The sequence below is a fragment of the Dendrobates tinctorius genome, unplaced genomic scaffold (assembly GCF_039654945.1).
Source record: "Dendrobates tinctorius isolate UK_male_01 unplaced genomic scaffold, ASM3965494v1 ptg000193l, whole genome shotgun sequence".
Classification (NCBI taxonomy): Eukaryota; Metazoa; Chordata; class Amphibia; order Anura; family Dendrobatidae; genus Dendrobates; species Dendrobates tinctorius.
This window is the reverse complement of record NW_027361860.1, coordinates 1,052,945-1,075,262: the sequence shown is the minus strand read 5'-3', so window position 1 is coordinate 1,075,262 and position 22,318 is coordinate 1,052,945.

Genomic DNA, 22,318 nt, shown 5'->3' with positions numbered 1-22,318 from the left:
TTGTCGGGATCGCTGGTGCATCGCTAAGTGTAACGGAACCCTTACTGTATCTCCTACACTGTGGCTGCCTCCAGATGTGAACTGGTCTCACCCCCTGGGCTGTACAGGTCATAGCCATTGGTGAATCTAGGTGTCATTTTTTTATTGTAGCTTGCAGCTGTGTTGTGAGGTACAAGTTATCCCGTCTCCACTCACAGTGCTCAGCAAAAGCAATAACAGGGAGGTGCAGGGGTGCAGCAAAGGTCAACAGCCTCACATTTTACAGCTAATCCCTGGATTTTGAGCTGATCTTAGTGCTGGAGAAACTACCACCACAGCACTGCTCTGAGTGGTGAGACCAGGTCTGCAGAGTTGACTTCTTCCAGTGGTGAGATTAGCACAATAGCCTTGGGTTAGTAGTACAATACCAGGCTGCTGGTCACCACTCCCCGACACTGTCAATACAGTGTTCAGAGCATATCAGAGTAAATTACCCAAAATAATCAAACAAAAAATAACTTTTGAATATTTTTTATGAAATTCTGTAAGCTCACAACCCATGTGAAGGGTCCTCCTTGTCTTGTAAGACCCTAACTGACTGAAAAAGGGATAACTACCTAAATACCTAGGATGAGCTGAAGAGGCCCACTCAACTCTGCATCATCAGTCAGATGCTCCAGCTGTCTTTCTGGACTTGAGTGGCCATTTTGCAGTGTGCTGAAGTGGCCCATTTGAGTGCACTAGATGAGCAAGATGTTCTCACTCTTTTTGTATCATTGAGAAGATCTTTTCAAATCATTTCGGGGAAAGAGCATTGTCCAGGAAAGGCAACCTGATGGTCTTGTTCAGATTATCCAAGAAACAGTAGAGTCTGAAAAAGGATTGTTGTCTACAACTGAGATAATGAGAAGAGCCCTCTCGGGTCTGCTAGGTTAGTAAGATATTCTGGCTGTGTTTGTGGGCCAGATAGGTCCTTTTTGATTGTCTTGGCTTCCCTTGCTGACCTATGTGTCATGTTTAGATCATGTCAGGTGCAAAGCAGAGTCCAGAGAAGAAGTGTGTCTGCAACTGGGAAGAGCTAAAGAGGCCCATTTGAGCTCATAAATAGCAAGAGAATGTGGTGCTGTTCATTCTATGTGAAAAGCGAGGTCTTTATAGCTTTGACAAAATCAAAGAGATGTTAATCCGTACTTGGTGAAGGATGCCAGAGACCAACACAATGTGGCACCATGGTTCCAGCTTCAGAGCGGCCAGACTCAGAGGGGGAACTAGCAGAAACCACAGCTGCCAGAATGGAGTGAACTCTTGTGTGCCCCTCCTTCTGCAGCAAATGGGAGACTGTGTCCCTCAAATGGGGCTAAGTACAGCTATTATTTTTGTGGGCGAGATAGTCGGGTTGGCAAGTGAAAATTTGCAACTGGTTACTGTGGGCAACACTGTGACTATTGGACGCAAGACATGTGTGCAAAATGTGTCCTCATCCACTCTGAGTTTGTGTTACTGAAAGAGCTCATCCCTGGGAAGACCCTGAATGTCTCCATGTTGGGGGGTATTTACTGTCCCTTATCGATGGCTTGGGTTTTCCTGAATTGGGGTGCGGGGAGGTAGGATAAGGTGTCCAAGAATTTCCTCACAAATGTATTATTGGCAACTGTTCTGGGATGGTCAGTTGCCCAATACCTTCCTGACAACCCTCCCAGATCTGATACGTCATGCATTTAAAAAGTTAATAGTGTGAATGTCGTGAGGAAATGGAGGTGGATCCAGCTCGACACACCGGGCAATTAATTAAAATTCAACAATCTTTATTGGCAAATCCTTTCAAAACTTGTAGAAAAGACCAAAAAATGGACATCTCAGATGACAAAGCATATATTGACAATATTTCTTACACACACCACCCCACTACAAGTTTTGAAAGGATTTTCCAATAAAGATTGTTGAATTTAAATTAATTGCCAGGTGTGTCGAGCTGGATCCACCTCCATTTCCTCATTGTCCCTGGCGCTGTGCAGCAGCAAAGATATCACGCTCCGTGCCGGACCAGGAGTACAGCTCAGGGGTGAGCTGAAATTTTCTCTTTGTTTACATTAGTGTGAATGTCATGCCTAATGAAAATCTGTGTTTTGGTAAAGGAGAACTAAGCCACATTATGCTGCAGGGTGATGGTGATGGGAGCAGGTACGGAGATCAAAAAGCAGGTGATCCAAAGCAGCTGACCAGTGTCGCAAGAGACTCTGACATGGCCAGGGGTTGCTTCCTCATAGTTATCATAGCTCCTAGTAAGGAGGGCAGAGAAGGTCTTACCCCCAGCTTGTGTGGGATGGAGAAAGGTACGTCCCACAACCGGTTGGGGCGAGAGGAATATCTTTTCCTCCATTTGTCAGGATGATGTGAAAGAGATACCCATAGCCTTTCAGAGGGGTGGGAAAATTGTGTCTCCAGTCGGTCAGGGTGGTTTGCAGGTATGTCCCACAAACTGTCAGAGTGGCAGGGAGGTAATATTTACAGTCGGTCCGGATAGTAGTTTAGTTGGGTCCGATAGGTCTACGTTGTTGTCCCTTGGGGAGATAGACTACCTAGGTGCTATTACTCACCACCTTGGAGCATAGAATGCAGGTAACGCTCTGCTTTCCAGACGTTCATCAGCCAGTGAAATAACAGAGCCAGGGACTGGCCCTCGACAGGTCTTGGAGGGTTCTTGAGAGGTTGGAACCATAGCATCACTTCTGGCTACCTCTAGCTAGGAGTTGTAGAAGGAGCTAGAAGCCCTGATGTCAGCTACAGCACAGTGGGAAAGGTTGCAACAGCGATCGCGCTGTCAGTGAGTTGAACAAAGTTCATTAGCTTTGAGTTCATTGGCTTTCTCACGCTCACTGTGACATCAAGTCAGGTCATAGGAGTACACCATGAGACACTGAGCAGCGTGTGCTACCGCTGCTCAGTGTCTCTGCTGGATGGCAGGCTGTATAGTGGCATCATGCAACAATGCAGCCTATCTTCTAGATGTAGCAGAGTTAGACCAATCATCGGAAAAATGGATTATAATCTCTGCAGACAGGTGAGGAATATCTTTGTTTATTATTTTAATTCTGTTACAGGAGACATTTTCTTCTGTGGACTGGGCGATAAGTATGGTTTAATTAATATTCATTAAAGGAGTCTGTGTCATTATTTAAATTAAAGGACTTTATTCTGGGTGTGTGTTTTTTTTTATACAATATGACAATGGTGGCACTTGCCACTATACCCATTCTTTATCCTCTTATTATGAATAATTAGGTGAAATAAGTCATCATCACATTCACATTAATTAGATGTCTATTTTTTATTTTCTTCAGACACTAATAGCTCTGTGGATCGCTGTGCGCATGCGCAGGGCGGCGCTCTCTCGACATGTTAATTGCAGTCTTACACACTGACTTCACTCTCTCCCCACCACGTGACTGAGGGTGGAGGGTGGTGGATGAGTCACCGTGACCACGGCTACATGTCTTTATTATTGTGAGCGTCGCGCGGCAGACGCATGCGCCGTTTTGCCATCCTAAGCTGCACTAATTAAAGAACCCTGTTGATTGGATGTGGCTCATATATAAACCACACACACCCTCTGCCTAGACATGCCCCCCGAGGAAGCAGGGCGAAACGTGCGCATCGGGGCAGAAGGACAGGACTCCCACCTTACACACACAATACGCTACTAGGATCCAGGTAATGGCCCCTGTGGCTCCTATCATGAATTACATTCACTAGATTTTTCCTTTGTGTCTGGTTGAGACAGCAGTCCTTATACATATAAAGCCCTTACAACTGTGGGTTAATACTATAGCTAATCATCTGTGGCTGTCAGGACATAGTGGGTGCTTTCAGCCAGAATAGTAGTTGTGCCTGTGCCTCTTTTGAAAACTGTTTTGGCATTTGCAGCCATCATTATTTACTAGGTTAATCAGCACACATCTGCTTGTTCAATTAGTTATATCTTCTGTGTTATTTTTCATGAATTGTAGGCATATGGTCCTGAGCCATGCAGCAATTTTTATGACAATGGGAGTTTTGTGTTCTTCTTTTTCTTGTACCTCTGTTGTAAACATAAAAAATTTTTTTTACATTTTCTATATGTGAATTAATAAAAGTGGATTTAACCATTGAATGCTCTGTTGTTGATCTTGGCTATATTTTAGCATCAGGATCTGGTTTTCCAATATGACAATTGGGTTAGTATTGGGGGAGTCTTATATATGCCTCTTCATTACCAACGTCTGGGCTTCATTTCATCTAACAATACAAAGGTGACATCAATCCCCCCAACTATCACCCCAATTGCCACCACACCAGGGGAAATAGAAGAGGGAGGTTAAGTGCCAGATTTGACATATCCTATTGAAGTGCCATTTCTGGGGCGGCTGAGAACTGATATTTTTAGTCTGGTTGGGGCCAATATCCATGGCCCCTTCATAGGCTATTAATATTGATACACAACTTTCTGCATAGCCTTTGCTGATTATTAAATATAGGGGGACACTACATCATTTTTTGGGGGGTTCACCCATTTAAATAGCCAGGAAAGGCTAGGTATAAATCTGTGATCTGATATTGATATTAAATGCCTGGGAAGCTTTATGAATACTATCTCTTTTCCAGAATATTAACATCACCCCCCAACCATTGGCTTTCCCTCTGCTGATTATGAAAATTATAGGGGACCCCATCCGTTTTTTCAAGTTTTTTTTTAAATATCAACAAGAACAGTAAGGTCACCTGAGTTCAGCTGTTTCTCTTGCTTTGCAAGTGCCAGCATTGCACTGATGAACGGCTGTTCATTGCACTTGGCAGTCTGGCATTCAACAGTCTTGTACTGGAGCTATCTTAAGACCTGGTGGCTTGAACTCAGGTAACCTTTTCCACACAGTTGGGAGGCCCGAAAACCTCATATGAAACATTGAGTGCCATTTTCAGGTTCCTGATGTCTCCAGCTGTTGGAAAATCTGAATGCTCTAAACTAAGACTACCTGGGGTGTGTATTTTACTTTACTAGTAAATAAATGAAAATTCCCCATAAATGTCATAAACAGCTGAAGGAAAGCCGACATCTGGGGTCTGATATTAATATTCTGGGAAAAGGTAATAATCATAAAGGTTTCCAGACTATTACCATCAGTTCATGGCTGTATACTTAGCCTTTCCTGCTGTTCAAAATAGGAGACGCATCCCAAAATGATGTTGGATTTTCCTGTATATTTGATAACCAGCCAGGCAAAACTGGCAGCTGCAGGCTGCAACCCTCAGCTGTCAGCTTCAGCAAGGTTGGTCCCCACTCCCCACACCACATTTTTTAATTATTTAAATAATTTAAAAAATGGCTTGGGATCCCATAATTTGGACAACCAACCAAGATAAAGCAAACAGCTGGTAGCTACTAATCTCAGGTTGGTAAAAGGCCATAGATATTGGCTCCCCCAAGCCTAAAAATATCAGCCAGCAGCCACCCAAGAAAAGGTGCATCTATTAGATGGACCAATTCTGGCATTTGCCCTGGTCTTCACACTTGCCCTTTGGCTTTGGCAATTGGGGTTCATATTTGTAGGGTTGATGTCAACTTTGCATTGTATATATATTGTATGTAATTTACATATAATGTATTATTTTTGAAGGCATACTGTATTTACAGTTGCTCAGCACCACGATGGGCACTCGGATCGCGCCAAGTTTCGCAAACTTATTCATGGGGCGATTCGAGTCCTCATCGTCACTCTCTAAGCCTGTTTTCAATGACAAAATAAGGCTTTATAAGCGCTTCATTGATGATCTGATTATTATATGGAAGGGGACAGAGGAGGAATCGGCAGAGTTAATAAAGGAGCTCAATAATAACAACTGGGGGATTACCTTTACATCACAAATTAATAAAGAAAAAATGGTTGTCACGCCGTGCTCACCTGGGGGCGGGACCTCGGTCCTGACGTCATCTCTTCCGGAGCCGCGGTCACTCCGGGGGTCCCGTCGGGTGCGCACGCGCAGCTCTCGTCCTCGGGTCTCCTCCTACATGTCACGTTTGCGCTTGCGCGCTCCTGTCAGTGCTGTATAGGGCTCGGTCCTCTCTATGGTAATGGAGGACCTGACCCGGAACCTGTAGTGGTCATGTGCTTTCTGGCTAGGTCCTGACCCGGAACCAGTAGTAGTCATGTGCTATATCAGACAACCTCCCCCTAGGAGAGGTGCCTGATTATTGTTGTGCTTCCTGGCTTGGTCTGCCGTGTCCCTGCCTGGCTGTGCGCTGTATTCAGGTCCCCTGCCTTGCACTCTGTTGTGCCTCTTGGCACACGCTCTGAATCTGCACTCTGCTTTGTACTCTGTTGTGCCTCCTGGCACATGTACCAATCCTGCACTCTGTCTTATGCTCAGTTGTGCCCTCTGGCACACACCCTGCTCCTGTACTCTGTTACACCTCTTGGCACACCTGCTGCCTGACTCAGTGCTCTGACGTGCTCCTTGCATGCATCCTGCTTCACTCACACCCGGACGAACGAAGTCTCTGTACACCATGTGTTCCCGTGTCCACGCTTTACACGTTCCTGCAGACACACTCACCCACTCGTGTTTCCTGTGAGCCGGCCGCCTGGTGCCAGCAGTCGTGGTGCCTCACCCCCTGGGTCTTGCCCCTGACACTCCCTGTATAGGGGGTGGTCTTCACTAGGTCAGCTCACCCTGGGAGGGTTGGTGTCACGACCCAGAGGCGCCACTCCAGGAGTCTTCACAGTATAATCAGGCCATGGACCCCGCTGGTACCACCACCTCCATCCAAAAGGAACTGGTGTTCCTACGGGAGAGTCAGACCAGGATTATGGCCTTTTTGAAATCCATAGAGTCTCGTTTGTCGGCCATACAATCCGTTTCTGCCCAGTCCTCGGCCCCGCACCCGATGCCGCGCCTTGGCAAGCCACCCCGATATAGCGGGGACCCTAAGTTTTGTCGAGGATTTCTGAACCAATGCCGGTTACATTTTGAGCTTTTGCCGCAGCACTATCCCACTGAGCGCGCCCAAATTGCCTTTATTATTTCACACTTAGAGGGGGAGGTGTTAGCATGGGTGAACCCCCTCTGGGAGCGCAGTGACCCACTCGTCTCTCAGCTTTCCACCTTTTTGGACACCTTCCGCAAGGTGTTCGACGAGCCGGGTTGGCTGGCCTCTATCACCGAGTCCCTCTTCAACCTCCATCAGGGTACGCTACCGGTAGGACAGTATGCCATCCGTTTTCGTACCTTGGCCTCCGAACTCAGTTGGAACAATGAGGCTCTCGTAGGGATCTTTTGGCGTGGCCTGTCCGGTCGGATCAAAGACGCACTGGCAGGTCGGGATACTCCCACCTCTTTAGAGGATCTGATCTCTCTGGTGACACGCATTGACCTGCGGTTTCAGGAACCTGCCCGTGAATTAGCCAGAGAGAGGAACACCTCTCACCTCCTCCGTTCCTGCTCCAAGAAGCCGGGAAACTTCTCCGCCTAGGGTCGATAGGAGAGGCCTCCCTAGGTGTACGTGATTCCTCTCCTCCCCTGCTCGTGTCCGTATTATTGAATCTCGGTGCCAAGCGTTATTCCGAGGAGGCTTTTCTTGATTCTGGCGCAGAGGGGAATTTTATCACACTTGAGGCGGTTAAAAAATACCGGATTCCTGTCAGATCCCTGGAGACTCCTCGGTCGATTGTTTCGGTCAATGGTACGTCCGTGCAGGAGACCGTTACCCAGGCCACCGAAGAGATCGAGCTGCAGATCGGAGCCCTGCACCTGGAGAAGATCTCCTTCTTCGTCTTGTCTACCATGTCTTACACACTTCTTCTAGGTCTCCCTTGGCTACGGACTCATGAGCCAACCCTGGACTGGCGGTCGGGCGAGATACTCCGGTGGGGACCGTTCTGTCAGGAGAAGTGCCTGTTGCCCGTCCGTCCTATGAACTCTGCCGGTCCATCCCCGGCACCTACAGGTCTGCCGTCGGCTTACTGGTCCTTTGCAGATGTCTTCGACAAGAAGGAGGCCGAGACTCTGCCCCTCCATCGGCCATATGACTGTCCGATCGACCTCATTCCTGGTTCTACGCCACCCAGGGGTAGGATATACCCGCTATCCCCTGCTGAGACCCAAGCTATGTCTGACTATATCCAAGAGAACCTTGCCAGAGGTTTTATCCGTAAGTCCTCCTCGCCCGCGGGAGCAGGATTTTTCTTTGTAAAAAAGAAGGACGGCTCCCTCCGTCCTTGCATAGACTACCGAGGCCTGAACGATATCACGGTCAAGAACAAGTACCCATTGCCATTGATCCCGGAGCTCTTTGACCGACTTAGAGGAGCTCGGATTTTCACCAAACTGGATCTTCGTGGGGCCTACAACTTGATCCGCATTCGTTCTGGGGATGAGTGGAAGACCGCCTTTAACACCACAGACGGTCACTACGAGTACTTGGTCATGCCCTTCGGCCTCTGCAATGCCCCAGCGGTGTTCCAGGAGTTCGTGAATGACGTTTTCCGGGATATGCTGTACTCCTGCATGGTAGTCTTTCTGGATGACATCCTCGTTTTTTCTCCAGACCTCTCCGCCCACAGAAAGAACGTGCGTCAAGTCATCAAGCGCCTGAGGGAGAACCGCCTTTATGCCAAGCTCGAGAAATGTGCCTTCGAGCAAATGTCCCTGCCATTCTTGGGGTACATTATCTCAGAATCGGGTCTACGCATGGATCCGGCAAAGGTGTCCGTCGTACTCGATTGGCCACAGCCCCATGGGGTGAAGGCAATCCAACGCGTCCTTGGTTTTGCGAACTACTACCGACAGTTCGTTCCTCATTTCTCCTCGTTGGTTCGCCCCATCTCGTCCCTCATCTGCAAGGGAGCTAGCCCAAAGGCTTGGCCCTCTGAGGCTGAAGAGGCCTTCCAGTCATTGAAACAAACCTTCGCCGCTGCTCCGGCGCTTCACCGACCTGAGGTTAGTAGACCTTTCACTCTCAAGGTGGATGCATCCTCTACTGGGGCTGGCGCAGTCCTTCTGCAGAAATCCTCTTCTGGACGTTTTGTCACCTGTGGCTTCTTTTCTAAAGTATTTTCCTCCACTGAGCAGAACTACTCCATTGGCGACAAAGAGCTATTGGCCATTAAGTTGGCCTTGGAGGAGTGGAGGTACTTATTGGAAGGTGCCATACATCCATTCAAGATCTTCACAGACCATAAGAACATGGCGTACATCCAGTCCGCACAGAGGCTCAATCCTCAGCAAGCCAGGTGGTCCCTATTCTTCGCCCGCTTTGACTTTGAGCTACATTTTCGGCCCGGCAATAAGAACGTTAGAGCGGATGCGTTGTCAAGATCATTCCTGTCGTCTGATGCAGAGGAAGAACCCTCTCATATCATTGATATATCCAAAGTAATTACTGTGGCTCCTGTCAAGTTAACCACGTTACCTCCGGGAAGAACCTTTGTGGCTGAGAATAACCGAAAACGAATGCTAAATTGGGGACATTCGTCCAAGATTGCCGGCCACGTTGGTGTCAAAAAGACTTTGGACTTAATCTCTCGCCATTATTGGTGGCCTTCACTCTCCCAGGATGTTAAAGACTTTGTAGCATCTTGCCCGTCCTGTGCCCAGAACAAAATACCCAGACAACCACCCTCCGGTCTTCTGTTCCCGCTTCCCGTTCCGTCGGCTCCATGGCAGCACATAGCCATGGATTTCATTACTGATCTGCCTTGTTCTTCCGGTTGTACTGTGGTCTTGGTGGTTGTAGACCGATTTTCAAAGATGGCCCACTTCATTCCTCTTCCCGGACTACCCTCTGCTCCTGACTTGGCGAAGATCTTCATTTCCCATATCTTCAGGATTCACGGCTTCCCCCAGCACATCGTGTCAGACAGAGGGGTCCAATTCACCTCCCGATTCTGGAGAGCTCTATGCGGACTCATGAAAGTGTCATTGGATTTCTCTTCCGCCTATCACCCCCAAACCAATGGACAGGTGGAACGTACCAACCAGATCCTTACATCCTACCTCCGGCATTTTTCTAATGCTCATCAGAATGACTGGGTCGGTCTACTTCCTTGGGCTGAGTTCGCCTACAATAATCACTCCAGTGAATCGTCTACCAAGTCTCCTTTCTTCATCGTCTTTGGACAGCATCCCAATGTGCCTCTACCAGTACTTCCTGTCTCGGGGGTACCTGCTGCCGATTCTCAGTCTGTGGAGTTCTCCAGGGTATGGCAGGAGACCAAAACCGCTCTCGAGAAAGCACGGGACAGAATGAAATTACACGCTGACAAGAGGCGCCTGGACGCTCCTCCATTTCTCCCTGGTGACAAGGTGTGGCTCTCCACCAAATACGTCCGCCTTAAGGTACCATCTTACAAACTGGGTCCCCATTACATTGGTCCTTTTGAGGTCCTCAGGCGGATTAATGATGTTGCTTACAAATTGAAGCTGCCTCCTTCACTCCGTATTCCCAATTCCTTCCATGTGTCTCTCCTAAAACCTGTGGTTCTTAACCGATTTCATCCTTCTCCAGGCCACACACCCCAGCCTGTTGGCTTGGGGGATGAGTTTGAGGTGAATGACATTTTGGCCATGAAGAAGGTAAGAGGGAGAACCATGTTCTTGGTCGATTGGAAGGGTTTTGGCCCCGAGGAGAGGTCATGGGAACCCAGGGAGAATATCCACGCACCCCAGATTTTGTCTAAGTTCCTCTCCAGTTTTAGAAAGAGGGGGCGTAAAGGGGGGGTACTGTCACGCCGTGCTCACCTGGGGGCGGGACCTCGGTCCCAACGTCATGTCTTCCGGAGCCGCGGTCACTCCGGGGGTCCCGTCGAGTGCGCACGCGCAGCTCTCATCCCCGGGTCTTCTCCTACATGTCACGTTTGTGCTTGCGCGCTCCTGTCAGTGCTGTATAGGGCTCGGTCCTCTCTATGGTAATGGAGGACCTGACCCGGAACCTGTAGTGGTCAAGTGCTTTCTGGCTAGGTCCTGACCCGGAACCAGTAGTAGTCATGTGCTATATCAGACGACCTCCCCCTAGGGGAGGTGCCTGATTATTGTTGTGCTTCCTGGCTTGGTCTGCCGTGTCCCTGCCTGGCTGTGCGCTGTATTCAGATCCCCTGCCTTGCACTCTGTTGTGCCTCTTGGCACACGCTCTGAATCTGCACTCTGCTTTGTACTCTGTTGTGCCTCCTGGCACATGCTCTGATCCTGTACTCAGTCTCTTACTCTGTTGTGCCTCCTGGCACACGTACCAATCCTGCGCTCTGTCTTATGCTCAGTTGTGCCCTCTGGCACACACCCTGCTCCTGTACTCTGTTACACCTCTTGGCACACCTGCTGCCTGACTCAGTGCTCTGACGTGCTCCTTGCACGGATCCTGCTTCACTCACACCCGGACGAACGAAGTCTCTGTACACCACGTGTTCCCGTGTCCACGCTTTACACGTTCCTGCAGACACACTCACCCACTCGTGTCTCCTGTGAGCCGGACGCCTGGTGCCAGCAGTCATGGTGCCTCACCCCCTGGGGCTTGCCCCTGACACTCCCTGTATAGGGGGTGGTCTTCACTAGGTCAGCTCGCCCTGGGAGGGTTGGTGTCACGACCCAGAGGGTCCACTCCAGGAGTTGTCACAATGGTGTTTCTTGTTCTAGAGATCAGCCATAGTGGGAAAAAAAATTATTACAAAAACCCACTTAAGGTGGATTCAAATGGCTTTTTAGATTTGAACAGTGCACATTACAAGAAGTGGAAGGTTAATATACCCCACAGCCAATTTTTTCATGTAAGAAAGAATTGTACGAGAAAATCTGATTATGTAGCTCAGTCTAAAATTTTAAAAAGAAAATTTAAGGAAAAAAGATACCCCAAAAATTTGATAAATAATGCATATAGGGATAACAAAGTAAAAACACAGGAGGAATGTTTAAAAGGAAAAAATAGGAAGGGGGATAATTTGACCATTGGTAAAGAAAAAAGTGATCGCTGGAAATTGAATTTTATGACAACATTCAATAGGGGAAATTAAGTCATAAGAACTGTGCTTTCAAAACATTGGTATATCTTGAAGCGTGACACTGTTTTGGGAAAACATCTCCCTGATAAACCAGGGATTTTTACATATAGAAGGGGGAAACTTTGAAAAATTTGGTGGCCCCCAGTAAATTAAAAAAAACAGATTCAAAAGGAAAAAACATTAAAAAGAAAGTACTGATCAAATTTTTGTGGTGTTTCTCAAGGAACCGGGTTTTTTTTAAATGCACCTCTAAAAAATGTTGTACCTGTGGGATCATAGATCACGGGGCTAAAACTATCAAATGTAATAGTACTGGTGAGGTGTTTGAGATTCCACAAAATATTTAATTTATCATCCCACATTTTATCCTCTTCAGAAATAGAAATTTTAAGTAGGGGACTTAATTTCTGCCCTGCTCAGGATATGAATGCATTTGATCTTTTTCTCAATTTAAATGCATACACTCGCAAACTTACTCTTAAAAGGCATTTCTTGTTGACTGAAAAAAATGGGGACATTGGGGATCTAAAAAAATACTGATCCCAACAGAGACAAACAAAGAAAGTGACTATATCCAAAAGGAGGTACACCCAAAATCTCTAATTAATACTCATCAACACAGAGGACCAAATATAGACACTTTTTTTCATTAGTATCTGAAGAATTTAGAAAGTGGGAAAATAATAAAAATAAAATTGAAAATCATGGAATTGGGAAAAATAAGGTAAAAAAGGAGAACAATATATCTAAAAGAGAAAAAGTGGCATTGGAGGATTTGAGAAAAAATACAGATATAGTAATAAGACAAGCTGATAAAGGTGGAGAGTAGTTGTGCAAAACAGATCTGACTATATTGAGGAAGCTTTGAACATATTGTCTGAGATGAGATATAAAATTTTAAAAGAAGATCCTACACAATGCTTTGTCCGGGACTATCACCATATGATCAAGGAAGCCTATGAGAGGAATATCTAATATATAAAGCTCAAGTGTGTGTATGTGTGTATGTATGTCCGGGATGGGCATCCGCACCGTCACAGCTACAGCCACAAAATTTGGCAGTCACACGTGTGGACCCCGAGAGAGTCCTAGGCTATGTTGTGAGGTGAAATATTAACCCCGCGCGTTCCAATTCACCAAACAATTTTGCCCCTGTCTACATAATGGGGAAAAAGTGTGTGCGCGTCAAGCCCCGCCCCTCATTATGATGTCACAATGGTTGCCATGGCGACGCTGATGTCATCATAGGTTGCAAACCCCACCACTCATTATGATGTCATAATGGTTGACTATGGAATGGAGGATGTGTGATGGGTATAAGGGCACTGGACTATGGGATGGAGGATATGTATGATGGATATATGGGCACGGGACTATGGGATGGAGGATGTGTGATGGGTATACTGGCACTGGACTATGGGATGGAGGATATGTATGACAGGTATATGGGCACGGGACTATGTGATGGCAGATATGTATGATGGGGGTATGGGCACGGGACTATGGGATGGAGGATATGTATGATGGGTATATGGGCATGGGCCTATGGGATGGAGGATAATTATAATTTGCTATAACTAACCACAGTTAGTTACTATGCCCGGGCAGCGCCGGGATCTTCAGCTGGTCTAATGTATAAAGCTCAAGTGTGTGCATGTATGTATGTATGTATGTATGTATGTATGTATGTATGTATATATATGTGTGTGTGTGTGTGTGTGTGTGTGTGTGTGTGTGTGTGTGTGTATGTCCAGGATTGGCATCCGCACCGTTGCAGCTACAACCACAAAATTTGGCACAGTCACACGTCTTGACCCCGAGAGCGTCCTAGGCTATGTTCTGAGGTGAAATTTTAACCCCACACGTTCCGATTCACCAAACAATTTTGCCCCTATCTACATAATGGGGAAAAAGTGTGTGTGTATCAAGCCCCGCCCCTCATTATGATGTCATAATGGTTGCCATGGCGACACGGATGTCATCATAGGTTGCAAGCCCCGCCGCTCATTATGATGTCATAATGGTTGACTATGGGATGGAGGATATGTATGATGGGTATATGGGCATGGGACTATGGGATGGAGGATATGTTTGACAGGTATATGGGCATGGAACTATGGGATGATGTGTGATGGGTATATGGGCACTGGACTATGGGATGGAGGATATGTATGACGGGTATATGGGCACGGGACTATGGGATGGCGGATATGTATGATGGGTATATGGGCATGGGACAATGGGATGGAGGATATGTATGATGGGTATATGGCCATGGGACTATAAGATGAAGGATGTGTGATGGGTATATGGGCACTCGACTATTGGATGGCGAATATGTATGATGGGTATATGGGCATGGGACTACGGGATGGAGGATGTGTGATGGGTATATGGGCACTTGACTGTGGGATGGAGGATATGTATGATGCGTATATGGGCACGGGCCTATGGGATCGTGGATATGAATGATGGGTATATGGGCACGGGACTATGGGATGGAGGATAATTATAATTTGCTATAACTAACCACAGTTAGTTACTATGCCCAGGCAGGGCTGGGCTCTCCAGCTAGTTCTTAATAAAACAGAGAAAAAGTTTTTAGCAAATCCTGCACCAACCATGGCGTTATTTTATCATTTACCAAAATTGCATAAGAACCCTGAAAAACCACCTGGCAGACCGATTATATCAGGAATTGGTCTTTGACTTGTCATCTTTCTCATTATATTGACTTGTTTTTACAAGATCGAGTAAAGTCTCTTCCTTCATATTTGAGAGATTCCACACAATTAATCAAGGAACTGAGGGGTATTGAATGGGAAGATAACTATTCTACCCAGAAAGAAGATAACTACTCTACGAAGATAACTACTCTACGATTCTATGATTCTATTCCTTTATCTCGTTGGATGTAAATTCATTATAATCCAACATAGATCACGAAATGGGGGTAAACGCGGTGGGTTTTTATTTAGCAAAGACAGAGATGCTCCCTGAACAAAGAGATTTTCTGTTAAAGGGTCTTAAATTCACTCTTGAACACAATGTGTTCATTTTTGAAGGCATACTGTATTTACAGTTGCTCGGCACCGCTATGGGGACTTGGGTCGCGCCAAGTTTCGCAAACTTATTCATGTGGTGATTCGAGTCCTCATCGTCACTCTCTAAGCCTGTTTTCAATGACAAAATAAGGCTTTATAAGCGCTTCATTGATGATCTGATTGTTATATGGAAGGGGACAGAGGAGGAATCGGCACAGTTAATAAAGGAGCTCAATAATAACACCTGGGGGATTACCTTTACATCATAAATTAATAAAGAAAAAATGGTGTTTCTTGATCTAGAGATCAGCCATAGTGGGAAAAAAATTATTACAAAAACCCACTTTAAAAGATGGATTCAAATGGCTTATTAGATTTCAACAGTGCACATTACAAGAAGTGGAAGGTTAATATACCGCACAGCCAATTTTTTTGTATAAGAAAGAATTGCACAAGAGAATCTGATTATGTAGCTCAGTCTAAAATTTTAAAAGGAAAATTTAAGGAAAAAGATACCCAAAAAATTTGATAAATAATGCATATAGGGATAACAAAGTAAAAACACAGGAGGAATGTTTAAAAGTAAAAAATAGGAAAGGGGATAAATTGACCATTGGTAAAGAAAAAAGTGATGATTCCTGGAAATTGAATTTTGTGACAACATTCAATAGGGGTAGCAAAGTCATAAGAACTGTGCTTTCAAAATATTGGTATATCTTGAAGCGTGACCCTGTTTTGGGAAAACATCTCCCTGATAAACCAGGGATTACATATAGAAGGGGGAAAACTTTGAAAAATTTGGTGGCCCCCAGTAAATTAAAAAAATAGTTGGACTTCAAAATAAAAAAAACATTAAAAAAAAAAGTACTGATCAAATTTTTTGTGGTGTTTCTCAAGGAACCGGAGTTTTTAAATGCACCTCTAAAAAATGTTGTACCTGTGGGATCCAAGATCACGGGGCTAAAACTATCAAATGTAATAGTACTGGTGAGGTGTTTGAGATTCCACAAAGACTCAGCTGTAGCAGTGATTTTGTTGTATATGTCATCACATGCATTTGCGGTTTGCAATATGTGGGCGCACTGTGCAGACACTGCGGTCCCGCATTAATGATCACAGAAATAGAACAAAAAAATGGCTTTTTAAAACAGTCTCCCAAGGCATCTGCTAATTAAACATAACAAAATTTTTTAACATAAAAGTAACTCTGGAAGAACAGATACCCTCTGGTGTTGCAAATAGGAATGCTCTTTTAAACCGGAAAGAAACATTTTGGATGTATCGTCTGGGAACATGATATTCAAATGGATTGAATGATATCATAGAGAGTTTGAACACTGCCTTTTTTTTCTGTTTTTTTTTCTTTTCATCTTCTTGCATCTATGTTGTCAAGGTTGGATCAAACAGTGGGTGTAATCCTGAGCTTGGTCCACACCCTAAATCAAGTTTTTGAGACTGGGATAAAAGGTTGCTGCTATATATAAGTGTAACTGAATTTTATGCTATTAGGATTTGTTCTGTGTTTTTATGATACCTGATGAAGGATATACACTGTATCCGAAACACGTAGTATCTCCTCTTTTTTAACCTATCAAATAAAAAATATATATGAAATATTATCTTTGGATGTGAGTCCAGGGAAGCGCTGCCATTCATGGCTGGATGTGCCTTTCTTGATTTACTCATCCTGTGTGAGCCTGAATCTGGCTCTTTCACTTGGATCCATCGGAGGCAAGCTGCAAGCCCTGTCTATTGAGAAGTGTCCCAGAAGGAAGGATTTTGAGGATACACAATCTAAAGCCTTATTAGTCTTCTATCAGGTGAGTGCATAAAATTGTGCACCCTTTAAAGACTGTAATATTGTGTTTACGCACTTAGTGCGCCGCAATTTGTCTGTTCTTCTCTCCCAAACAGGGTTTTTTTTTTTGCAAATTGTTTATTTCTGTTACTGTTGATGATTATGGCTTTCAGGGAATGAAAAACCAAAGTCATTATCTCAGTAAATTTGAATTATTGACAAAAAACACCTGGAAAGGCTTCCTATGTGTTTAAAAAGGTCGCTTAGTCTGTTTCAGTAGGCTCCACGATCATGCAAGTTTGTTTTTTCCACAATTGCATTTTCCTTGTCACTTTATCTACCAGGGACAATTAATTTAATGTATGAAAATCCCCAACTTGGGATCAAACATTGATCCTCAGATATTTTACAGACCTTTCCTTAGCCACAACTGGTTTCTGTCACATGTATGTATTGGGATATTATTTCTCCTACAGCCCTTACTATAGCACCAATAGTCTCCTGAAGTAACATTATATCAACTTGTATTCCGTTCTTCATTTTCACTTCCATATTTATGACCCTGATATTGTTATCCTGCCTAATCAGTGTTGCTAAAGGTTCCAGCAATATTGCAAATAATAATGGGGAAAGGGGACACCTCTGGAGAGGACCTGATTGTACATTAGCGGGGCTAAAAAAAATACAGTACTGTGGAAAAGTGTTAGGTTGTGTGCACACACTGCGGCTTTTGATAAGTTTCCACAGCATTTTTGGATGCGCGGAATCGCATCAAATCCGCAGTGTAATGCAACACCAATGTTAATCTATGGGAAATGGAGATTTGTTGTGTACATGCTGTGGAAAAATATTGCAGTGTTTTATTTTTGTAGCATGTCAATTCTTTTTGTGGATCTGCAGCGTTTCTGCATCCATTGACTTCCATTGAGTCAAGCAAATCCACAGCAAAACAGCAGGTTTAAAAAGATCTGTGGTTTTGCTGCAGATGTGGGTGCGAGAAATGCTGCAGATAGGAAGGAGGAAGAGTGTGTGGGAGGAGACAGTGTGTGTGTGCAGAGAATGTGTGTGGGTGTCTGTGTGTATGGGTGCGTGTGTGCGGGTGTTAGGCGTCAGGTTTCTGCGTCTGCTCTGCAGGAATCCAGAGCCTCACATTCTGCGGTCTCCTGCTGTCTTTCTACTGCAGAGGAGATTACTTTGCAGCAGACCGCTCCAGAGACTAAGTCCCTGTGTGCTCCTACTGGGCATGCTCACGAGAACATCTCCCATTGGAGATGGGGAGTCATGTGCCCTGGTCCTGTTCCAGATCTCATTGGTCCATCTCGGAGATCTGGAAGGTCCCACACGGCTATAAAAAGCACGCATGGCCGTTCCACCATGCGCTAGTGTAGACTATACTTGCTATGTGTGAATGGTGACGGATGTAAAACCCCTTCCCTCTGATATTACACATGTGGATAGGGAATTAGTTTAGCAGTCAGCACCAGTCAGTGGCTAGCCTCAGGCCACTGTGCACACCGCACCTCTACGCTAGTGTCCGACATTACACATGCTTTCTAGTTTTGTCGTCAAGTGGCAGTGTCTTATGCCGCGCTGCAGTTGCAGCCCTTCTTTGCGGTTGCAGTAGCGACGCCGCACACACACGGTAGGTCTAGACGGACGCAGCTCCTCTGTCTTAGGTCCTGCTCCTGTGACTGGATACCATGTGGGCATTTTCCTGAGGCCTGTAACACGAACAGGCTCAGCGTTTTTGTATGTTTATGTTGCGGCGCCTCTGTGTGTGAACAGAGCCCGCTCTGCGCACTTTGGGTGAAGTTGAACCCGTGCGCATTATACCACCATATTGCTCCTTTATCATTACCTAGCAGCGGTGTAACACCAACTGCACGGTGGACCCCGAGCGGCGAACGCACTTTTTTATTTAGTGCGTTCTGCCGTTCCTAACAGCGGGTGTATGTGCGTGTGTCTGTGTTTTTGTGTGTGGGGGTCTGTGTGTGTGCAGGGGTCTGTGGGTGTGTGCGTGTGTCTGTATGTAGTCAGGCATCACCTGATGGAACTACTAGTCCCATTTGACTATACCTGCTTCAGTGACAGCTAGCCAATGATGGGACAGCGGTAGTCCAATCATCAGGCTAGTGTGTTCAAGTGTAAAAAAAAAAAAAAAAACATACACAGTTCATACTTGCCATACAGCTAATCCCCAACACCCTTGATCATATGTAAAAAATAAAATAAATCAATAATATACTCCCTGTTCCGACATAATCCATGTAATAACGATTATCCCATGGAGAGCGATCACATCGGTATATGTGACCGCTTTCCAGGGGATACTGTGATACAATGAATGCACGTATCCTCCCGCAGTGTATCACTCTGCTGTCCGAGGTCAATGGAGTTCAGGCTGTCACTTGCGGCACCGCTGTGTGGGAAAATTCTCAAGCAGCAATGCCATTAAGTGAGAGCATGAACTTCAGTGAACACTCAGTGATAACACTGCAAGAGCCATTGTCTCCTGTCAGTGTGTCACTGGAGGCCCTATGTAGTCCTGATGTGACTGCTCTAAAGGGGAGATCATCATGACACAATCGATATTAAATGAACTACGTCAGAGCAAGGAGTATATTGTTGGTTTATTTTTTTTAAAGGTGATCGAGGACGTTGCAGGAAATAAAGATGGGAAGCGGTGTTTTGTGTTTTTTTTTCATTAAAATACTTTACTCTGGCTTTGTTTTTTTAACCCTTTACCAACTCTAGGATTAGTAATGGATAGGTATCTTATTGACGCCTCGCCATTACTAAGCTGGGTTTGGTGTCACCTTACATTACAAAGGTGACATCAACTCTACAAATATTACCCCATTTGCCACCACTACAGGGCAGTAGGAAGAGAGAGGCTAAGTGCCGGAATTGGTGCATCTTAGAGATGCACCATTTCTGGAGTGGATGGGGGCAGATGTTTGTAGCCGAGTGGGAGCAATAACTATGGTCCCTTCCTAGGCTATGAATATCTGCCTCCAGTTGTCGGCTTTCCCTCTCTGGTGCAGAAAATTATGCGGGAGCAGATGCCATTTATTTTCAATTTTTTTTAAATTAAATAGATATTGCTTTTAAGCCTGGGGTCTCAGTTGCGAGAAACTCGCACCTCAATACGAGGCACTGCCGCCGTCACTCGGGACCGGAATATGCAACTGCATGTATTTCTATGCAGCTGAACTCTCCAGTCCCGAGTGTCAGCAGTAGTACCGGGTATTGAGGTGTGAGACCCATGCGAGTTTCTCACAAGTGTGACACGGGCCTATTCAGATTTTGTGTGTGTGTATGTATGTATGTATGTGTGTGTATAGATGGATAGATCTACAAGGTGGGCCATTTATATGGAAACACCTAAATAAAATGGGAATGATTGGTGATATCAACTTCCTGTTTGTGGCATATTAGTATATGAGGGGGGGGGGAATTTTCAAGATGGGTGGTGACCATGGCGGCCATTTTGATGTCAGCCATTTTAGATCAAACTTTATTGTTTCTCATCACACACTGATAGAAACACTGCAGAAGAAATGCTAGTCTAAGGGGGTCAGATTCCTTGCAGGAATGCTCGGACCTGACACCTATAATGTGGTGGTACACCATCTAGCTGGAAAAACTCAGGAAACATGCCATATTCAGTGCATAAAGAGGGCAACACATCGTCATGTAGCAATTTACATTGATGAAGAATTGCCCCACTATCTTGTACCCCAAATGCCACACGATATCATCAATTATGGGTACAGGTCCAAGCATTCCTACATGAACAGTTTTCTGGAAAGTGGATTGGCTATTCAATTGGTCCATGACAACCACCAAGGTCTCCCGATCTGACCCCCTTAGGCTTTTATCTTTGGGGTCATCTGAAGGCTATTGTCTATGCTGTGAATATACGAGATGTGCAGCATCTGAAACAATGGATGCTGAAAGCCTGTGCTATCATTTCTTCTGCGGTGCTGCTATTATTGTGTCAAGAGTGAGAGAAGAGGGTTGCATTGACAATGCAACGCAATGGGCAGCACTTTGAACACATTTTATAAGTGGTCATAAACTTGTAAATAACTCATGAAAGATTAAAGTTATGTTAAAACCAAGCACACCATTGTATTTCTTGTGAAATTCTTAATAAGTTTGATATGTCACATGACTAGAGTTGAGCGATACCGTCCGATACTTCAAAATATCGGATCGGAATGGATCGGCCGATCTTTAAAAAAAGTATCGGTATCGCCGATGCCGATACCGGAAGTCCCATTCAAGTCTATGAGACTTCCGGTATCGGAATTGGAAAAACCCTTTCCTGCCCTTGTACAGCCTCTCGGGGGTCTGTACGGGCCTTCCGGTGGTCTTTGCCGGCCTGCCGGGGGGCTGTGCCGGCCTGCCGGTGGGCTGTGCGGACTGCCCGGGGTCTGTACCGGCCTGCCGGTGGTCTGTGCAGGCTCCGGGGGGGCTGTGCCGGCCTGCCGGGGGGCTGTGCCGGCCTGCCGGTGGGCTGTGCCGGCCTGCCGGTGGGCTGTGCGGACTGCCCGGGGTCTGTACCGGCCTGCCGGTGGTCTGTTCAGGCTCCGGGGGGGCTGTGCCGGCCTGCCGGGGGGCTGTGCCGGCCTGCCGGGGGGCTGTGCCGGCCTGCCGGGGGGTTTGTGCAGGCTCCGGTAGTCTGTGCAGGCATCGTCCGATGGGACTGCAAGTCCCATCGGGCGAAGCCTGCTACCATGACAGTGATTGACACATTAGCCAATGATGGGACACTAGTAGTCCCATCATCCAGCTAATGTGTTAAATGTAAAAAAAAAAAAAAAAAAAAAAATACTACATACATACTACATGCATGCTACATACATACTACATGCTACATACATAGTACATATATACTACATGCATGCTACATACATACTACATACATACTACATGCATGCTACATACATACTACATGCTACATATATACTACATGCATGCTACATACATGCTACATGCTACATACATACTACATACATACTACATGCATGCTACATATATGCATCATGCATACTACATACATACTACATATATACTACATACATACTACATACATACTGCATGCATGCTACATACACTGGCTCCCAATTGCCCAGAGACTCCATTACAAAACCCTAACCATGACATACAAAGCAATCCACAACCTGTCTCCTCCATACATCTGTGACCTCGTCTCCCGGTACTTTCCTGCACGCAACCTCTGATCCTCACAAGATCTCCTTCTTTACTCCCCTCTTATCTCCTCTTCCCACAATCACATACAAGATTTCTCTCGCGCATCACCCCTACTCTGGAACTCTCTACCACAACATATCAGACTCTCACCTACCATCGAAACCTTCAAAAAGAGCCTGAAGACCCACCTCTTCCGACAAGCCTATAACCTGCAGTAACCACCGATCGACCAAACCGCTGCACGACCAGCTCTACCC